The sequence below is a fragment of the Phlebotomus papatasi genome, chromosome 1 (genome assembly GCF_024763615.1).
Source record: "Phlebotomus papatasi isolate M1 chromosome 1, Ppap_2.1, whole genome shotgun sequence".
NCBI lineage: Eukaryota > Metazoa > Arthropoda > Insecta > Diptera > Psychodidae > Phlebotomus > Phlebotomus papatasi.
Window position 1 is genome coordinate 58,539,138 of NC_077222.1, and position 17,966 is coordinate 58,557,103.

General features: G+C 31.8%; 1 protein-coding gene across 2 annotated transcripts in view; it reads right to left on the minus strand.

Moving 5' to 3' along the window:
* Positions 1-17,966, minus strand: part of LOC129809416 (uncharacterized) — a 58,290-nt gene that overhangs the window by 27,028 nt on the left and 13,296 nt on the right. The window contains exon 1 of one of the 2 annotated variants that reach the window (XM_055859228.1): positions 3,856-3,884. The exons of the other annotated variant lie outside the window; for it this stretch is intronic. The gene's annotated coding sequence lies outside the window, so the exon portion shown is untranslated. Of the gene's footprint in view, positions 1-3,855; positions 3,885-17,966 lie in introns of those variants that run through there. 2 annotated transcript variants of the gene reach the window in all.

The window sequence follows — 17,966 nt, forward strand, 5'->3', positions numbered from 1 at the left end:
TTGCAAAAAAGAAAATAAAAATTACTTCCATGTTCAACAAAATGAAGGCGAGAGTATAAATTTTTATTTTGCCTTTTGCTTCGTGTTCCTCCCGAAAAACCAGCTTTGGTAAATAAAAGATGTTTTTTCGCTTTTTAAGCGGATTTCCTCAGTGGTATCAAAAGAGAATGGATTTGTGTTCTAGAAAAATTCCACTCGCGATTATTGGCGCAATTCCAACTTGAATGGACATTTTATGCATAACTCTTGTGGAGTTCTTGGTGAATTGCTAATAAATCAATTTTTCAGTGTGGACATTCTTCTTTGACATGGCATTGCACAATAAATCGGGAATACTCACAGACCTCACAGATTTACTGCAGAATTTTATATTAGTATAATAAATCACATTAGTACAAAATTATTATTTTAACAGTTTCCACTACCATATTTGTTCATTTTACAAGCTAGAAAACAAAATTTTATGTTCTATTTCATTCATATTTTGTCCAAATATAGAGTTTCTCAAGCAGTGCGGAAGGGGTGAAGAAAGGACACAAATTGATATCTCAAATCGTTTGTGTTACTAAGTCTAGTAACAAATGTATTATCGAATAAATATGCGAGATCATTTCAATTTTATTATTTTATTTGAATCGCTGCCCCGTGATGGGCTCAGAAACTAATAAAAAGTATTTAAAAGAAACAGAATCACGGAGCCACATTAATAATTCCTATTTATTATTATATTACTAATTATTAATTACACTTCAGATCATTCTCTATTGTGTTATAATAATTTGGCCAACATAAGAAACATTTAAACTGCAAAAAAGTTCTCTTAAATTTTCCCAAATAACTAAACTATGAAGTAAAATATATTTAAAATTATGATTGACAAGTTATTCCCAACAATTCAGTAAAAGAATAGACCACAAAGAGCACAGTCTTATAGAATATGTAATATAGGTTCTCCTAAGTATATTTAAAAAAAAATGACAATTTTTGACATTGATCTGTTTAATTCCAAGCTTGTCAAATGCAAATTCTTATAAATATTCCTTGTTGTTTCGCAGTCAAAAATGTATGAGTGGATTATTCCAACAGTTTTTGTGCACTGAGAGAAATCCGAAAAGTTGAAGTAACATTCCGGAAATGTTAATTTTACTCTGCAGTATTGATCCGAAATCGGTGTAAATATTACCCTTTTTAGGTGTATTAGGGGTTAAAAGTACCCTTTTTCATATTAATTTTACCCTTAATAAGGTGTAAAATTAATATTAAAAAATATTGATATATTTTTACACCTAAAAAGTGTTAAAGTTACGAGGAAAAATGTTGATCGCATCCCCTTTTTTTTCTCAGTGTATCAATAACGTAGAATCACGTTTTTATGATCTTTAATCCAACATAGTAATTTCCTTTTTTCTTCTCAAGTGAGAGGAAAATAATTAAGAATAAATTAGTAAAAAATGACATCTTTATTACATTTCAGGTTTATGTATTCATTTATTTGGCAACGTTATTTTTCAATATGTTCAAGTTGTTGAATAAGGACTGGTTGATCTTTAAAATATATTTTTCATATTGCAACTTTTTGCAATTGTTTTTAGTCTGTTAATATTAGTTTTATGAGTAATAATAATTATTGTTATTATAGTATGAGGACTTAGGGGAATGTAGGCATGGTTCGCACACAGTGAACCTTCAAACGATTGGAATTTTCTCTTTGGTTACAAAGAGAGCTAGTTCGTTATTTTCTAACCATAAGATACATAATTATTACCCTCAAGAGACTAGATGAGAAATGGTAAACCTGCTCTTCGCAATCAAAGAGAAAATTCGCATCGTTTGAAGGTTCACTCTGTGCGAACCATGTCCACATTCCCCTACGTGGGTTAAAATAGACAAAAAGCAGCATATTTACCTCTATTTTTTTCAACATAATAAAAAAATCATTTAATTCAAGCTCTTAGGCATATAATAAGAGTTCTTAAAATTCAACCGATGGGACTTGATTTTCGGAAACCTTTTTGAAAAAAAAAACACATACTCTTCTGTGGAGAAGATTTAACGGAATTGGTTCATCTGAAAGCCAAAACCAAATATTTCCTGTTAACTGATTAGTTAAAGTAGTTTTTGAACGACGAATACTTGAAAAAAAAAACGAAATTTGAATTTTTACGAGAATTTCATAAACAAATATACAAAAAGAGAAAAATAAAATTTTTCACTACGTTTCGGTTTGTAAAATAAATTGTGATCAACTAAACATAAAATCATTCGTGCAAGGATTATTTTAACTCATCAGCTAGCAGGAAATATTTAGTTTTTGGATTTCAGATGAACCAATTCCGAGATGTCCAACGAAAAGTATGATTAAAAAAATCTTTAATAATCAAAATTTTAGAAAATATAGTTTAAATGTTTTACTTTTATATCCTTAAGATCTTAAAAAACTATTATGTTGAAAAGAAAAATTGGAAGAATATTATGTGTTTTTTTTATAAGCCTTCTTGACCCACGTAACCCCTTAATGCCGTTTTATTACGGCTACAATTTCCTGAAAAGAATTGTGCCATCTTGAAGGCCAAATTGCTATGTATGTGTGCATTAGTATTTTGTCTTATGCAGTTCCATCTTTCAGAATTGTGGCGTTGAGCTCAATAAGTAATCAGTTAATTTAATGCTAAAAAATGTTGTATTATAATTGTAATTCGAACCTAGGACCCCTACATTATAGAGCAAGCACTCTAATACTTTATTCGTTTTGCGTGCCAGGAGTTTTATTGTTTTCAACAAGAATCTTCTTACAATTTTTTTTCAATTTATGAAAATAACGTTCATAACATAAAATTGGTACTCATTGTGTTTAAACGGTGTGAAATAATTTAAAAAAAATGATTTTTTTTATTCTTAAAAGTTACGGAATACTTCGCGATTGGGTTTTATTAATAGTATACTTCATGAGATTTAACTTTATTTTTTATTTAAAAAAAATCGCAACTTTTTCTCACAAAAACAAATTAGTTTCCAGTTTCAATTTTTATGCACATAATATTTTGCTCGCTCATTTACTGCGTGGATTAAAATGTCTTTAATTCGTATTTTCCTCGCACTATTCAGCAAACGAGTGTCACATTTTGAAGTGTGTTCAGCAAAATGATTTTTTTTTGTAGAAAATGTGCTGTTGAACTGCAATCTAAGTCAAAATACTGGTGACTTTTTTGCTATAACCCGCGAAGGTCGTTTAGTTGTCCGCTTGTGGCTGCTTGAGAAAAGAGATTTGATTTCACCACAAATTCACGATGTCTATATTATTCAATCTGGTAAATATATTTTTTTTTCTGATAGAACTGGTACACTGTTGAAAATCATATAAAATTTTCAATCCGTTTCTTACACATAGTTTCAACAGTTACATTTCGTATCACATGACTCTGTTCAGTGATGCATATGATTAGTTAGACTTGAATTGATTCTAATCGGAAAGAGTATGTGTTGAGGGTGTAAATTAAATGGTTAATGTGTAAGCCAACTTTATTGGCAATTGTGTGAGAATTTACGTGATTTTTCTGGTGTTTACTCTCCGCGAGATTTTTCCCCATCTAAATCATCATGTGGAACACATTATGTGGAAATTGCTCTGAGCAAACAGAAATACAGCTATAGGAGAATATACTGCAATTTCGTCTGTTGTAAAAGAATGAACAAAAATAACAGAAATGTGGAATGCAGCAGCAATAATGTTATGTGTTGTGTATATGTGACAAAGAGACGTAAAATATTGCAATATGGTAAAAAGCATAGATTCAATTAATAATGCCAAAACATACACAAGTATAGCGCTATTGCATTTTGAGAAAGACTAAATACCTCAAATTTCTTAAGCTCAACCAAGCAAGTAATGGCACTCGCGTGGTTACAATGCTACAGTCAGTGTTTTACTTGTTCACGGGATTTCAGACTTATAAGAAGTAATCCACTTTAAACTAGTGTATACAGTCTACACCACATTCACAATCATTCCTATTATTGCACATAATTCATACTTTCAATTATATCACTTTGATACTTGACTCAATATCTCGGCTAATGGCAACAAAAAACAATGATGATGGCAAGGCAAAATGGAATTCGCAAGAATCCCCAATGGCAAGATAAACCAAATTATTGCAAAATTTTGAGAAAACTATTTTTTTTTTCAACTTAGAAAAATATAGGATGCCAATACAATAACTTTTCAAAACGAACGTATAAAATAGATTATTTTGTCATTTTGCAAATGAAATTTTTTAAACTATTCAAATGAATTTTGTAGTTCAACTGATAAAGGTCAATTTCCAATGCAAATTCGTGACCGCGACCCACAATGTTCAACCTGAATTCAAGGTACTCCTTTCATTAAATTCATCTAGTGTGAACATATAATCCAATTGATATTTATTGATTTTACATTTTCAACACAATCACGTTTATTTGTCCAAATTTCAGGTTTCCATTTTAATGTATCATTTAAGTTTAGTGTTGGAGTTTACACATGATCACTATTATTTTGTAAACCTATCTATTTGTGCATAACGTATCTAATTGTAATTAAATATTTAATTTGATAAACTGTTTTAAGGCCATCGAGTTGTCTGATTCGCTAAAATTTAACAGTATTCAAAGCTTTAGCCAATGGGGACTCCAAAAGAATGAAATATTTTATAGAAATAAATTTTCATATTATCCTTGCATATTTAACTTAGCCTAGCCAAACTGTACCAAAACTGTACCAAATTTCGGATTAGTTGCATGTAAGCATCAAAATCTTAAATTTGAAATGTTATATTTTTAAGATAAATTGAATTTATTGATACTTATTTTTCAGGAGTGTTGTTTGGAGCCTTGTAGATAGGTTATAGTCTTTGTTTTCTTTAAAATTATTCTTAATATATTTTAAAATTAATGAAAATATAGACATTGCTTTGGATAATATTTCGACCATTCTGATTCTCACAAGTCTATTCCTTCCGGAACTCTACCAAAATCGTTTCCACATCGTCTCGAGAGGCGACATTTTTTTGTTTTGTTTTTGCATTGTAGAGAATGAAAAGGACTAAAAGTTTGTGGAGATTTGAGAAACAGAGAAAATGAATAAAATTTAAAGCTAACCGAAATTTGGTACAATTGTCTTCTACCCAGATATCCAGAGGGTTGTTTAATCCAATAACCGAGAAGAAAATCGTGGTGCCTCAAATTTTGCTTTTTCGTATTTGCCCTGTATATTTTATAAAAAGTGAAAAATATTAGTCACACAATTTTTCATTCTAAGAAAAATTGAGTTTATCCTAATTAGTTTCCATGTATAGGTTATACCTAAAATTAAACCATGAGCATTGCAATAATTTTTCAACTTCAATGTTTTTTTTTTAGAAAACCATGTCAAATTCACATCATTCTAAAGTGACTACCTCAGTTTTTCCTAAATATCATTAGCAGCCAGAACAACAGAAGATATTTGCGAGCTTCATTTTATGAAGAGCAGTAATTTTCCAGTAGATACATTTTTAACAAAAAAGTTACATTTACAATTAATAAAATCCAGGTGTTTTTAAAACAGTCAATTTAGTCCACTAATGACTATCATAAAAAAATCAATAAATTTGCTGTTGATTACAAGAAAGCAATTTTTTTATGGACAGTGCTTAATTAATATATAATCGCTTCCATCGGTCAGTGTTGCAAAACATTTTGGTAATACTATTGATTTTAATATTTTCTTCTAAATATTCTCTATTGAAGTTTTCAAAACAAATTGTGAAATTTCTGTAGAAGTATAGATATTGGAGTAATTGTAAAAAATTGTCAAGTTTAATACTTATAAAGCAATCTAAATAATTTTCTGACAGAGACTTAAATAATGACTTTAATAAAAAGTTTAATGCTTCCGATATATTTTTTTATGGTGAGATCAGGAAAATTTAATGAAATCAAAATATAATCATTTCTTCCTCATACACTCTTCTTTGACTTTTATTCTTTATGATAAAATTAACTTTGATTTTCAGTACGAAAGATAGAGTATAGATAGGGTAAGTGTGCCTAATTCCGGCCAGCTTGCAATTTCGGCCACCTTTTTTGTTCCTAGAATTTCCATGAACTTTTAGATTTTACGTAGTCTAGAGATTATACAATGCAAAAGAATAACAAAAAATGTAGCTTCGGCAAACGAGATGACGTAAAAAAGATATTGGAAGAATTCCCGAAGGGCAAGGAACTATGAGAATGAAGGTGGCTGAAATAGGGCACCAAAGCTATGTCTATATTTTTATTCATTTTAAAAAGTATTAAGAATGATTTTAGAGTAAATCAAGACGGTAAACTCTTTGCAAGGTTCCCAGCAACACTCTTTAAGAAGAAAGAATAAAAAAATCAATTTGTATTTAAAATATTACATTTCAAACTTGAGACTTCGACGCTTGCATGCAACTATGCCGAAATTTGACACACTTACCCTATGTGCAATATGTTTGAGAAAAGAGGAAAGAAAATTTTAATTTTACAAAATTTTCCTAATGATGTGCCGGAGTCATAAGAATCGTTTTCTATTGAAAGACGTTTCCTTTGTACTCCCGATAAAGACAATAACTTTACAATTTAATTAAATAAATAGACTAAAATAGCCAAATTATTATTAACTATGAGCCTAATTATTTAGGACAAACGTTACCATAATTATCAAGAAGCCCTTGAATGTCTGAAATCATTATGTTTTCAATTAAATTGTTTTTACAAAGTGATATTGTATTCCAATTCCAAGTTATGCTACTCGCCCTTGCTTTCAAAGTGATTCTGAAGGAACTCGTACCTAATTAACTTCCTTCAAATAAAAGACACGTAACACTTGATTGCTTAAAAGTAAATTTCTATGGGTAAGAATGATTTTTTTTACATATGTTATTATTATAAAAACTAACTGACGCGGAATGAGGAAATAAAATTTGTTTATTAAGTTGTTGAACAAGCATGTTCTAGGGTTACAAAACGAGAATTAAAACCCAAATTCAGTGAGACGCTTATTATTTTTTAGCTCATTATAAATAAACAGAACTTCACGTAGAACACGTTTAAGGCCTACAGAACCATGCAAAAAAATTTGTCGGTTTTTGCTTTTGAGTGTCAATTAATAGACTCAGTGTTTTAAATTATTTATAGTATATAAAAAAAATGATAAGCTGAAATGAAAGTTAGATGTGTTTCCCCTTTTTTCTTTGTGTTTAGAGTTTTTACGGTCTTTAAATTTGGAAATATATTTATATATTAATAAATGGCAAGAAGTTAAGCTTCTCAGGAAGTTAAATGGCCTCAAAATTCTCTTTTGCACATGCTAAGTTATAAATGCATAGCAGAGCACAAAAAACGTGTAAGATTGATGCTTTCTGGCTGAAGATTCAATAGCTATTAAATGTTCAGTGAAAATAGATACAGTCAGAAAAGAAGATTAAAATGAAAGGAAAATCATGAATTGATATTTATTTTCTTATATAAGTTTATTGTTTCATTTCATTTCTTTTGGAGAATTTTAAAACAAGTCCGCGAACAAAATTTCTGCATTTTGTATTCAGCACCACAATTCTGCTCTTTGCTAAATTGTTGTGTAAAAATAAAAGTGAAATTGTGGGAGTACTATTAGCATTTCAAGGTGTTATTTATTTTGGGAAAAGAAGGATGATCATGTTTGTGTCTAATAAATTTGTATACAATTGAAATGGACAAGTCAGTAGGGTTTATCACTCATGTTATTAGTGACATGATAAATTAATATATTTATCATTTAGGTGTCGGGTGAAATTCAACAAATATGCATTCACGTGGTTTCTTTTTCATTTTCTCATGCAAAAGAGTAATTACAATACTTCAGGCTGGTGTTAATTTTGTTTAACTTTTTTTTTTTGGCAATTTTCAGTTTCACCCAAATGGAAAGTGTCTCTTTGAGTATGCTTAATTGATTTTTGTGTAAAAGATGTGTATTTGTATAGCTTACAAGAAAATGTCTATGTGAAAAAGAATAGTTGACCTTTTCAGACAATTTGGTATAGGTTTAGCTTTTTGTACTTATCCATCTTTTCACCCAATGAAACCCGGCATTTTCGTAAGACATTCATAATGTGAGTCATATAAGAAAATATTTGTGCTTGAAGGCTCTATTAAATTTCTTGGATATTAAGCAAAGTTATTTTTTGTCTAGTATTTACCAATGAAATCCAATTACTTTGGCCACCTTTTTAGCTTGTGATAAATGCCATTGAATTTGAACAATGAAGACTTGCAATTATCTACTTATTAGAGATTGCACTCAAATGAGGTGAATTTCAATTGGAATTTTTGGTGGGAACAAAAAAGTGACATTTTTCTTTCTATCAAAAAGAGCCACTTAAAACATTCCTCAGTTTCATTTTCCTCAGCTCTTCTTCAAATGATTGTGACCTCTTCTCAACATTTGTTGGCAAAGTCTCATTGAAATCATGGTGTTTGAAAGTAAAAGCTGTCATGAGTCTTAAAGCATTTACCAAAGAGGAGCATGATTTGTACAAATGCTTCAGTGTATGCTGAATACATTAAATATACTGAAGTACGAGTGATTGGACTGCTTTATACAGACTATTTATATGTATATCGTTTTAAGTGTGTAGGTATTTTTTTTATAATTGAGAATAAAATGTTAGAAAAAGAATGGTTTTTCATATATTCATTCGTAATACATGGTATAATTCCATTGACTCTATCTCATATAAAATATTTTAATCTTTTTAGTAGAGAGAGAGCAGGTTTTTTTGAGAGATATATGTCGATGGAGCATGTTATTCAATGGTTCTTATTCATTTGATTATGATTGAATTCGAAAAGTTGAAAGAATTCATTTGATTTTGTACTATGTACTACTCTGAAGGAAAAAGTTTGTAACGCTGCATTGAAAGGAAAGAATTATTACATTGTTTGTTAAAAGTTTGTAAAAACTATGTTCTTCTCCATAAAATAATGTATAGAAAAATGTTTTGTGGGACAGAACAAAATTTAAGCCTTCCGGTAAACTCTTAACAAACGGCTTCACTAACCTTTCGTCGTAAAACCTTTTATATAGTGCTAAATTTTGATTAGGGTACAATGGGATGACTTTGAACAGGATCTAAAACTGAATTTTGAGACTTCGTCTTTTCTTCAATTGTAAAAATAGACAAACAAGACCATCAAGAAGAGCACTTCTTTGTGTGGTCATTTTCTAACCTGAAACAGCGAAGAAATCTCAAAATTCAAATTTAAACTCTATTCAAAATTACTCTATTGTACCCTATACAAAATATTAGTTGATTTAGTTATTTTTGGTTTGTTATTTATTTAATTCTATGTGAGTCTATAGTGAATTAGAGAATAGAATAGAATAGTTATATAAATACAATATAAAGGTTCTCCCTTATATTGATACTCAAGAAATATTAAATGTCCTTATATAGAAAAGACAAACCTAAGTTGTGCATGCATGATTCATTTAATACAAATTTAACTACTGTTTTTTTAAAAGAAGTCTCTAAGTTTGTAAAATACATAAAATTTCTATACTTTTTGATAAATTGAACAGATAGTCTTTAAATTCGTTAGAAATCCTATATAAAAAAAAACAAACATAAATTAATTTTAGAGTTATCGTGGACTACTTTTTATACAAATTCATCATCATCGGTTTTTGATCACTGAATTGCTTTAAAACAAAACACCATTTGAAAGCGTACAGGTATTTTTTCATAATTAAGTGCAATATTATTGCAAATTGAGCCAAAATGAGGCATTTTGCACAACGTTCACATTTTGTAAGATCTCTTGTTTTCCGGATTTTTTTTTGGTAACTAGGAAACACTCTGCAATTAATTGGTAAATTGTGTTCAACATTTTACAACTGATAAATTTCACAAAATAATTCGCGAAATAAGAGTTGCTGAATATGTGAAAAATTTCCTTCATTAAGTCAGGTGAGACAGGTAAAGTGAATTTCATCATTAGCATGTTGGTAGATTCTTTTTTTTCTGCTGGATGCAACACAGATGTTGATTTGAATATAATGCAATTGGAAAGGTACTCATGAAATTATTATTGGAATTTATTGAAACTGAAAATGGAATTTGCAAAAAGAGTCCACTCCTCTATGTTTATGTACAAACACTACACCCAATTTCGCGTATATAATCTTGCATGGAGATATAGAAGATTTATTTGCTGATGACTTTTACAAGGTGAATGCATAAAGGTATCTTGTGCATGGCTGTTATATGGCTTTTTGTAGCTCTTGTGCAGACAGTGTGGAGGGAAAGTGTTGCCTTCTTTTTTTGTCTCACCTGTCTTTCTAATTTTGCGATCATCTCGCCAATTAAGTTACTTTGTAACGGCTTCTTTTGGGCAGTCTTTTAGTCACTTGATTAATCATTCCATTGAGAGGTATCTTAATTAGTTCTTTCCCGTTGGTATTAGCCGTGACATTCAGCAATGGATTACGCTTGGAGATTTGATGAGGTCATAAGAAGGGGAAAGTTCACGCATCTCACATTATCTCATGGTCATACTGTGGGTGCAAGTCATCGCATTGACCGAAAGATTGGGTATTGCGGACTGAAAAATGTCTGCAATCTTGACTGAACATCGCGTCTCGGAGATATGGTAAGAGTTGTATGGATAATTTGCGGCGGTGGCCATCCATGGAGCCCCTAGCGATCGGAGCCGACAATTCTGTTGAATTCAAGACCGGTTTGGGGCTATTTTTTTGTCCGGCATATGTATGGAAACCACATAAAATTTATATAGCACTATGTATTCATTTCACAGATCCACCATTGGACTTTAATACTATAGCAGGGACGGTGTAATATATACAAATTGAATATTAATATTTTGCACAGGTTCTCATATTCGCCCTTTTACAATAGAACTGACGTAGAGATTTTTTCCGGTGTTTACCAGTGAAAAAGGTCACCCAAAAGATGACAACACTTTCTTCATCTTACCCAGAGCTTTCGGTCCTAATGTAGATTTCCAACTTATTTTCATTAAATAATTTAATATGTAAATTAAATAAAAATTCATACCTTTTCAGCCATTGAAGATGGTTTACATATCGGGACCGAAAGATTTGGTCAAGATGAAAAAAGTATTTTCATCTTGTAGGGTGATATTTTTCACTAGCGAACACTGGAAAATTTTAACTAGGGCGAAGTAGGGCACCTTTGAATTGGAGCAATTTTGAAATTGGCTTGATTTCTCCTATTTCTAAATCAAACTGGACTTTATTATGATATAAATTAGGTCAGAAACACAATTGCGAAGCTAAATTACGTCATGATAAGGCTCAATACACAGAAGATTTCCCTTTGCCTCCAGCAAGCGCGGGTGCAATCGTGGGAGTAGCTATGACACTTTTAAGAATTCGGGATTTTGGCTTTCGGGATTATGGCCCATTCGAGATTTTGGCTTTCGGGATTTTGACCGGGACCCGTTTTAAAATAAAGAGAAAAAAGCCCAATTTCAAAGCTGCTCCATTTCAAATGTGCCCCACTTCCCCCTAAATGCAATATAGGTACCCATTTGCACTGGTAAAAATAAAAGGATCATATTGATCCGTATTTGATCCTTTTGAAAACTTCGAATGCACATTTATTATAATAGAACATGTTAATTTGATCCATCCTTTGCAAAAGGATCAAATTTGGAGTGGATCAATTTAATCCTGTTATGTTTACCAGTCTGGAATTTACTTTTTAGATTTTTTTGTTTTTCCTTGTATAATCTCTAGAAAATGCAAAACTAAAAATTCTTGGAAATTTGGGGACCAAATAAGTGTCCGAAATTGCACGCTGGTCGAAATTTGATACAGTTACCCTATTAAAAATAATTTACCATAAAATCGCTATACTTTTCATAAAACATTAAGCTTTTCATCAATATTTAAATAAATTGTGCAAGCCTGTGAAAACATTGTAATAAAATTTAAACCGATTTTATACTACTTTCTGAAAACATTTCAAAAATGAGAATGCTCCTTCGATTGAAAAAGTGCGACATCACATGCTTTTGCAATACACTGAAAAATCTTCCAATTTCTGATTGCAGCAGGTTGGAGGGTGTAAAAACACACGAAGACAGAAAAAAAACTGGATGATATTGGTGTATTTGAGATCAACTTTCGTATTTCAAAATTTCACTCAATTGCATACTTTTTAATACTGTGGGGGTCTCTTTTTTTCGGAAAGAATATCCACCCAAGATGAAATGAATTCACCATCGCATCTTTGAGAGATAAAATCGTGATTGCCATTTGTTTCTTTTTCTATTGCTTCAAATTTCCAGCAATCTTACAAAACATTCCAAAGACTCCGACGTACTCTCTCTGAGACATGGGAAATGCTGTGTGCAACTTGTGCTCTAATTACTGTCGCAAACTCGCTGGTGGCCGAAATGCAGTTGGAGGGAAAGTTTTGTGAGAGTCCGTTTCGAATATTTCATCAAAAAGTGCAACGCATTAATGAAAAACATGAAGGGTATTATATTGAGGCTGGTTTCGTAATACTCCTCTCAATTGGAAAATAGCTCAAAGGAAAATGTCTCAAAATTTCTCTAAAAGTAGTATAATATTTTGAGTGGGAATATTTTCTTCACACCGTCTTGTCTTTATCTTAAATGTCTCAAATACTTTCCTTAAATTATTACTAATTTATTATGTTAATTTATCTCGAAATCTGCATTGAATAGTGATGAAAATTTCCTGTTGCACGAATATTTAAAATGATTAGAGAGACACATGTGCTCTGTAGCACCTTGAATGTCAAATGAACCTCATTGAATACAAAATACAAAAATTAAAACAGAAATCTTCATATTTATACATTTATTTATGGTATTTATAATAATTAAAATGGGTTTTCTTAACTAATAGAACTATTGCTATTAATTTTTAATATTTTTAATATTACTTCTCTTGAATTATACAAAAAAAAATATTAAGCATTTATTAGTATATATTTAAATTTTATTGCTCATATAAAGTTGTACCTCAAATGAAGCATTCAAACTCATCTATTAATTTTTAAACGTTAATTCAAACTAGTTATGGAAAGGATATCTTGCCACTTTTTTTGTCGTTAAATGCAAAATTGCAATTTTCTGGAATATTATTGCTTTGCATATGACTAAATAATACTTATTAAACTTTTAATGCGACTTCCCAATAAGAATTGTTATGTGTTTAGGTTCTTAGGGGAGAGCGGGGTTAAATTAGTTAACAAATGATTTGCATATTATGCTTTGCATATTAATTTGCGAAAAAATACTTGTAATTGATTGAATAATGCAATAGCTCACTTATGCCGCTCAAATTATATAATGATTTTTTTTTCAAGAAAACGTCTCAAAAAATAAATATTGTCTTACTCATAAAATTTTTGACAAAACAAGAAAATTTTTAGCGAGTTTTTTTTACTGTTTCTAAATCCACAAAAATATATTTTTATGGCGTTTATCAACAATATTTCCAAGTACTTGATTAAACATCTCAGTGAGTTCATTCGATTTGGCGGAATTCCCATGAGGAGTTTCTTAGAACATCTCACGAATGTGGAATTCTGTTTAGAACTTATTACAGAGTTCGTTATTTTTCTGGATTATTTCTCATTTCCAGAAGAAATAATTCTCCACAGAGAGAAGGAAGTTTTAAATAAACGTCTACCCATTTATTCAATGTACAAAAAAAAAAACTGATCCGAAAACCACTCAATACCGGCCTTCGGACACTCGAGAAATCAAATCATATTTCAATGCAAATCACATGTAGGCAGACCCGTGTGAGTCAACTTTTAAGCCGCACTTGATTGTGACATGACGGGAGCGGATATTGAAATTTTGTCATGTCTCTGCCTTTTGAAGAGGGAGACCTTTTTTCCGCTGAATTGTCTAACCAGGCAAATTTGTGCTGACTAAATGGTCGCACCGTTTGACGGGGAGTCAACCTTCGGCAAATGCTTTCCGCCAAAAGAGGTGCAATGAGTCCAATGATTTTGATTTTTTTTAAGGTGTTGTTACGTTATTCACATTAGAGAGGTTGGATAATTAAAAACAGTAAATCATCAATTTACTTTTTTACATGGAGTTATAAAAGCTCTTGGCCGTAATTATTTTAATATTCCGTGAATTCCTCCGGTGCATCATTTCAGAGGAGGACGTGCTGTTCTGACCACTGAGAAGTCTCTCATAGGTACTACATAATTTTTATAGTCACTGGAGTTTATACTTTTTTTTTCTTCGCCTTGCCCAAGCCTCAGGAGAAGGGCTTAGCATTTGTCTGCTGTTTGAGGTGAAACGCGAGTTGATTCACACAGAGAACGGATGGCATGCAAAACGTAAAATGCAGAAATGGCAGAATTGCATTTTCTGTTGTACGCTGCTGTAACACTATCTGTGGTTGCGTTGAGCTCATGGGTCACAAGAGGCTGCTAGACTTGCGTGGTTATTGAACTTTTCCTCCCGCCACACAGCTCTCATGGGGCGAAGGAGTGCTTCATGAGAGATGAGGAAATCCCGCACCCAAGGGACACACATACCATCTTCCGCCAAGAGAAAGAGCATTCCGACCTCTGTCATCATGTGGTTACAATAAGAGCACCGATGAGACGATTCACCTCAGAATTAGTTAGTTATTGTTGTGTGATGGAAAATATGGGGGGGGGGGGGGGTTTGTACAAGAATCATGGAATAATCTAAATCTAAACTTTCAGTGTAATTATTATAGTACGTTGGTTATCCAGTATTATTCAATTTTAAAAACTTGACAAGAAAACTGAATGTCATTTCATATGTCAAAAAAGAACATCAGAAATTAAATTAAGATAATCCAATTTGGGATTAAATGTGTATATTATAATCTCAGTAGGGATAACCAGGGCACCTTTGGAATTTTTCACTTATTTTTAAATAAATTGAGCCTTATTACGATATATTAATACAAACGTATTGAGAAGCTAAATTACATTATGATACGGCTTAGTTCCATTTAAACATAGGAGAAAAGTCCTAATTTCAGAGCTGCCCTACGTTCAAAAATGCCCCATTTCCCCGTAAGTAAGATAAAGGGTGCCTTATAATTATTTTAAAATACAGTACCTAAATAAAAATTGATAAGCAAATTAATAGAAGCAATAGGTACACAATATAACTCACATAAACCATGTGAGGCCTATTGTCACTTAGGTTTTATAGAGAGATAGTGCCAATGACCTAAGCTGAAGAGCAATCGCCAATACTGATATTTGAAAGGCGACTAGTGAGACAGATCTATGTCCCTGTGACAGATCGTGAGTTAAAAGTCCACTACGAAGTGTCAGACATTGTGTCTACCATTAGAGCATGCTAAATTATTTGACCCGACTACATCTATGTACTAAATGTCAACTGAGAGAGAGCCCAGAAAAACCTAAGCCCCTAAGCAGAGTAAACCTGCAGGGACCAGGAGGGGAATTCTGTAACGATATGACAATGCCATATGACAAATTAAAAAGTTTTTAAATGATTTATCCGAAGAACTGATCGAATATAATCGATTCATGGCAGTTACTAAGAGCTTCATAGAGGAATTTTGCAATGACCATTTAATTCTCACTCGCCTTTAGTGTTATCCTGTTTTCGAATTTACCGTGAGAATTTGCAACATGACATTATCATACCGTTACAGAATTCCCCTACAGGATGAGAGAAGACGTCCAAGAAAATGATGGTAGGATACAGTGGACAGTGTTCTTAAACAGTCGGGGTTACTAAAGTCCTAGAGCAAATTGAAAAAAATCGCCAGAAATGGAAGAGGTTAGTCCGGTTTCTTAAAGATACGTTGTGGCCACATAACTTAGAACCTCTCACAAGGTCACTTCAATTTATTTTCTCTATAATTTTTTAATAATTATTTTTCCTAATATTTTTTATAAAAAATTTCTTGCCTTAAGCTGTCTACACATTATGAGCATTTTTTAAAAAAATTCTTTAAAAAATTTTTTAAAAATTTTTTTTAAAAAAAACTGTTTTTTAAAAATTTTTTTAAAAAAAAGTGCCTCCACACTAGACTTAATTTTTGTAAAAAATTTCTGACAGATTACTCTCACCATTTCGCTTGGAATTATTTTTCATGAAAATTTGTCATTTGAGTGGTGGAAAAAGTGTGAAAAGTGTTTGTTGGAATTCCCTGGGATAGTTGTTAGTGGATGTTCGTGGAAAATTTTCCAAAATTGCGAAAGTGCAGTGTTTTTCTACAGAAGTTGTTCCCAGTGGAATCAAAGCCAGTTTTGGAGGAACATTTTCGCTGATTTTTCTTTTGAAGTTTTCAAAAGTTGTGATGTCTGTATATTCTTGAAGATTTTTATGGTACAGTGACCTCGTGCACCAAATTAAAACATGAATGGAGAGAAGGAAATTGAAGAATTTTGGAACATGAACCTGGTAAATCAATCAAGACAATAGACCTATTCAGAGCCACTGAGGAGATCCTAGTACATACAAGAGTCATCGGTAGTTACCACAGCCCATCACTTGAAGCCCCAGAACCACCTCCCATCATTCCTCCTTTTCAACCACGATGGAAATGTTCCCATCCGGAAGCACAAGGATGAGATGGCTACAAACTTTTGCTTCCTCATGGGACTCCTGCTTGGATAGTAGTGGATAGAGGGAGAAGGCTTTAATGTACACCGGATAACCAATAAAAGATTTCGGATTGGAAACCAAGATATGAGAATTTATTTTTCATAAAATTTATCATAATTCTCACCAGTGTCCGGAATCAAATCAGTGTCATTCAGTATCCGGAATCAAATTTGTAAAGTTGGACTGGATCAATTTTTGCAGGAATTTTGGTGAAGCACTTTCTAATTATTCCTCAAAGTCCTTCCCCTCATCCACTATCATGCTCTTCCAATTGTAGTCCTGAATTTTTTACAGAAATAGCTTTGCAATAAAATCAGCGAGTTTTTTTTTAGCATATTCATAGTACTTACGTCAATGTTCTTGGTTACAAATACTCCTGTTCATCCAAACGTATCCACAAGTTTTCCTGAAGTCCTGAAGCTTTTCCAGAAAGAGCTGCTGATCAATGGAATCTAGGATCTTTTGAGCTGCACACCTTCTTCTCCACTCTACCCATTGTTCCTGGTAACAAATTTGTCCTTCCGAGTAATTTCTGCGGTTCTTCTGATGAGCATGTTTTGGTTTCCAGATTATCGCAAAGAAAAACAATTTCTGTACATAAATAACTGCGATAGTTACACAAAATTTTCAGGGACAAACAACATTTTGAGGTTATGTTCACACACTCCGGAATATTGTTCGAAAATTGGCCGCCAGTCTACTAGAGTGAAGTTGGTCACATATCATATTCCGCAATAATTTTGCAGCAACGATTTTGCTTATTATCAGATAACTCAAATTTGACACAAAGTTACTTAGATTCGTCAAAACAAAAGTCCTTCAATTTTACGCGGGAGTATATAAAAAACTGATTTTTATTAACAATGCAAAAATAACCACTTCCTCGCCACTTTTTACCACTTTTCGCCAGTTCTGTAACCACTTCTCGCCACCCACTTGAAAAGGTCTAAACTCGATTATTTTGGGTAATATTATGCAAAAAATACATTCAGCATTTCTTTTTTCTTATGATCACCTTATTATTACTCACTTTGAATGATTTTTATTCACTTTTATATGAAAAAATCAAATTATTAGACTATTGCAGAAAGTAAACAAAGCAGATTTGACAACTGAGAATCTATGAAGTGAAGTTAGCGTTGTCTATTGAAAAGCAATGGCGACAGGTGATGAATCAATTTTAGAATATTACCACTTTTCGCCATCTCTCATTTTTACATAAATATAACATAAAATTAAACATTAACTAACCGTTTTATGATTGAGCTGTGCGTGATTTT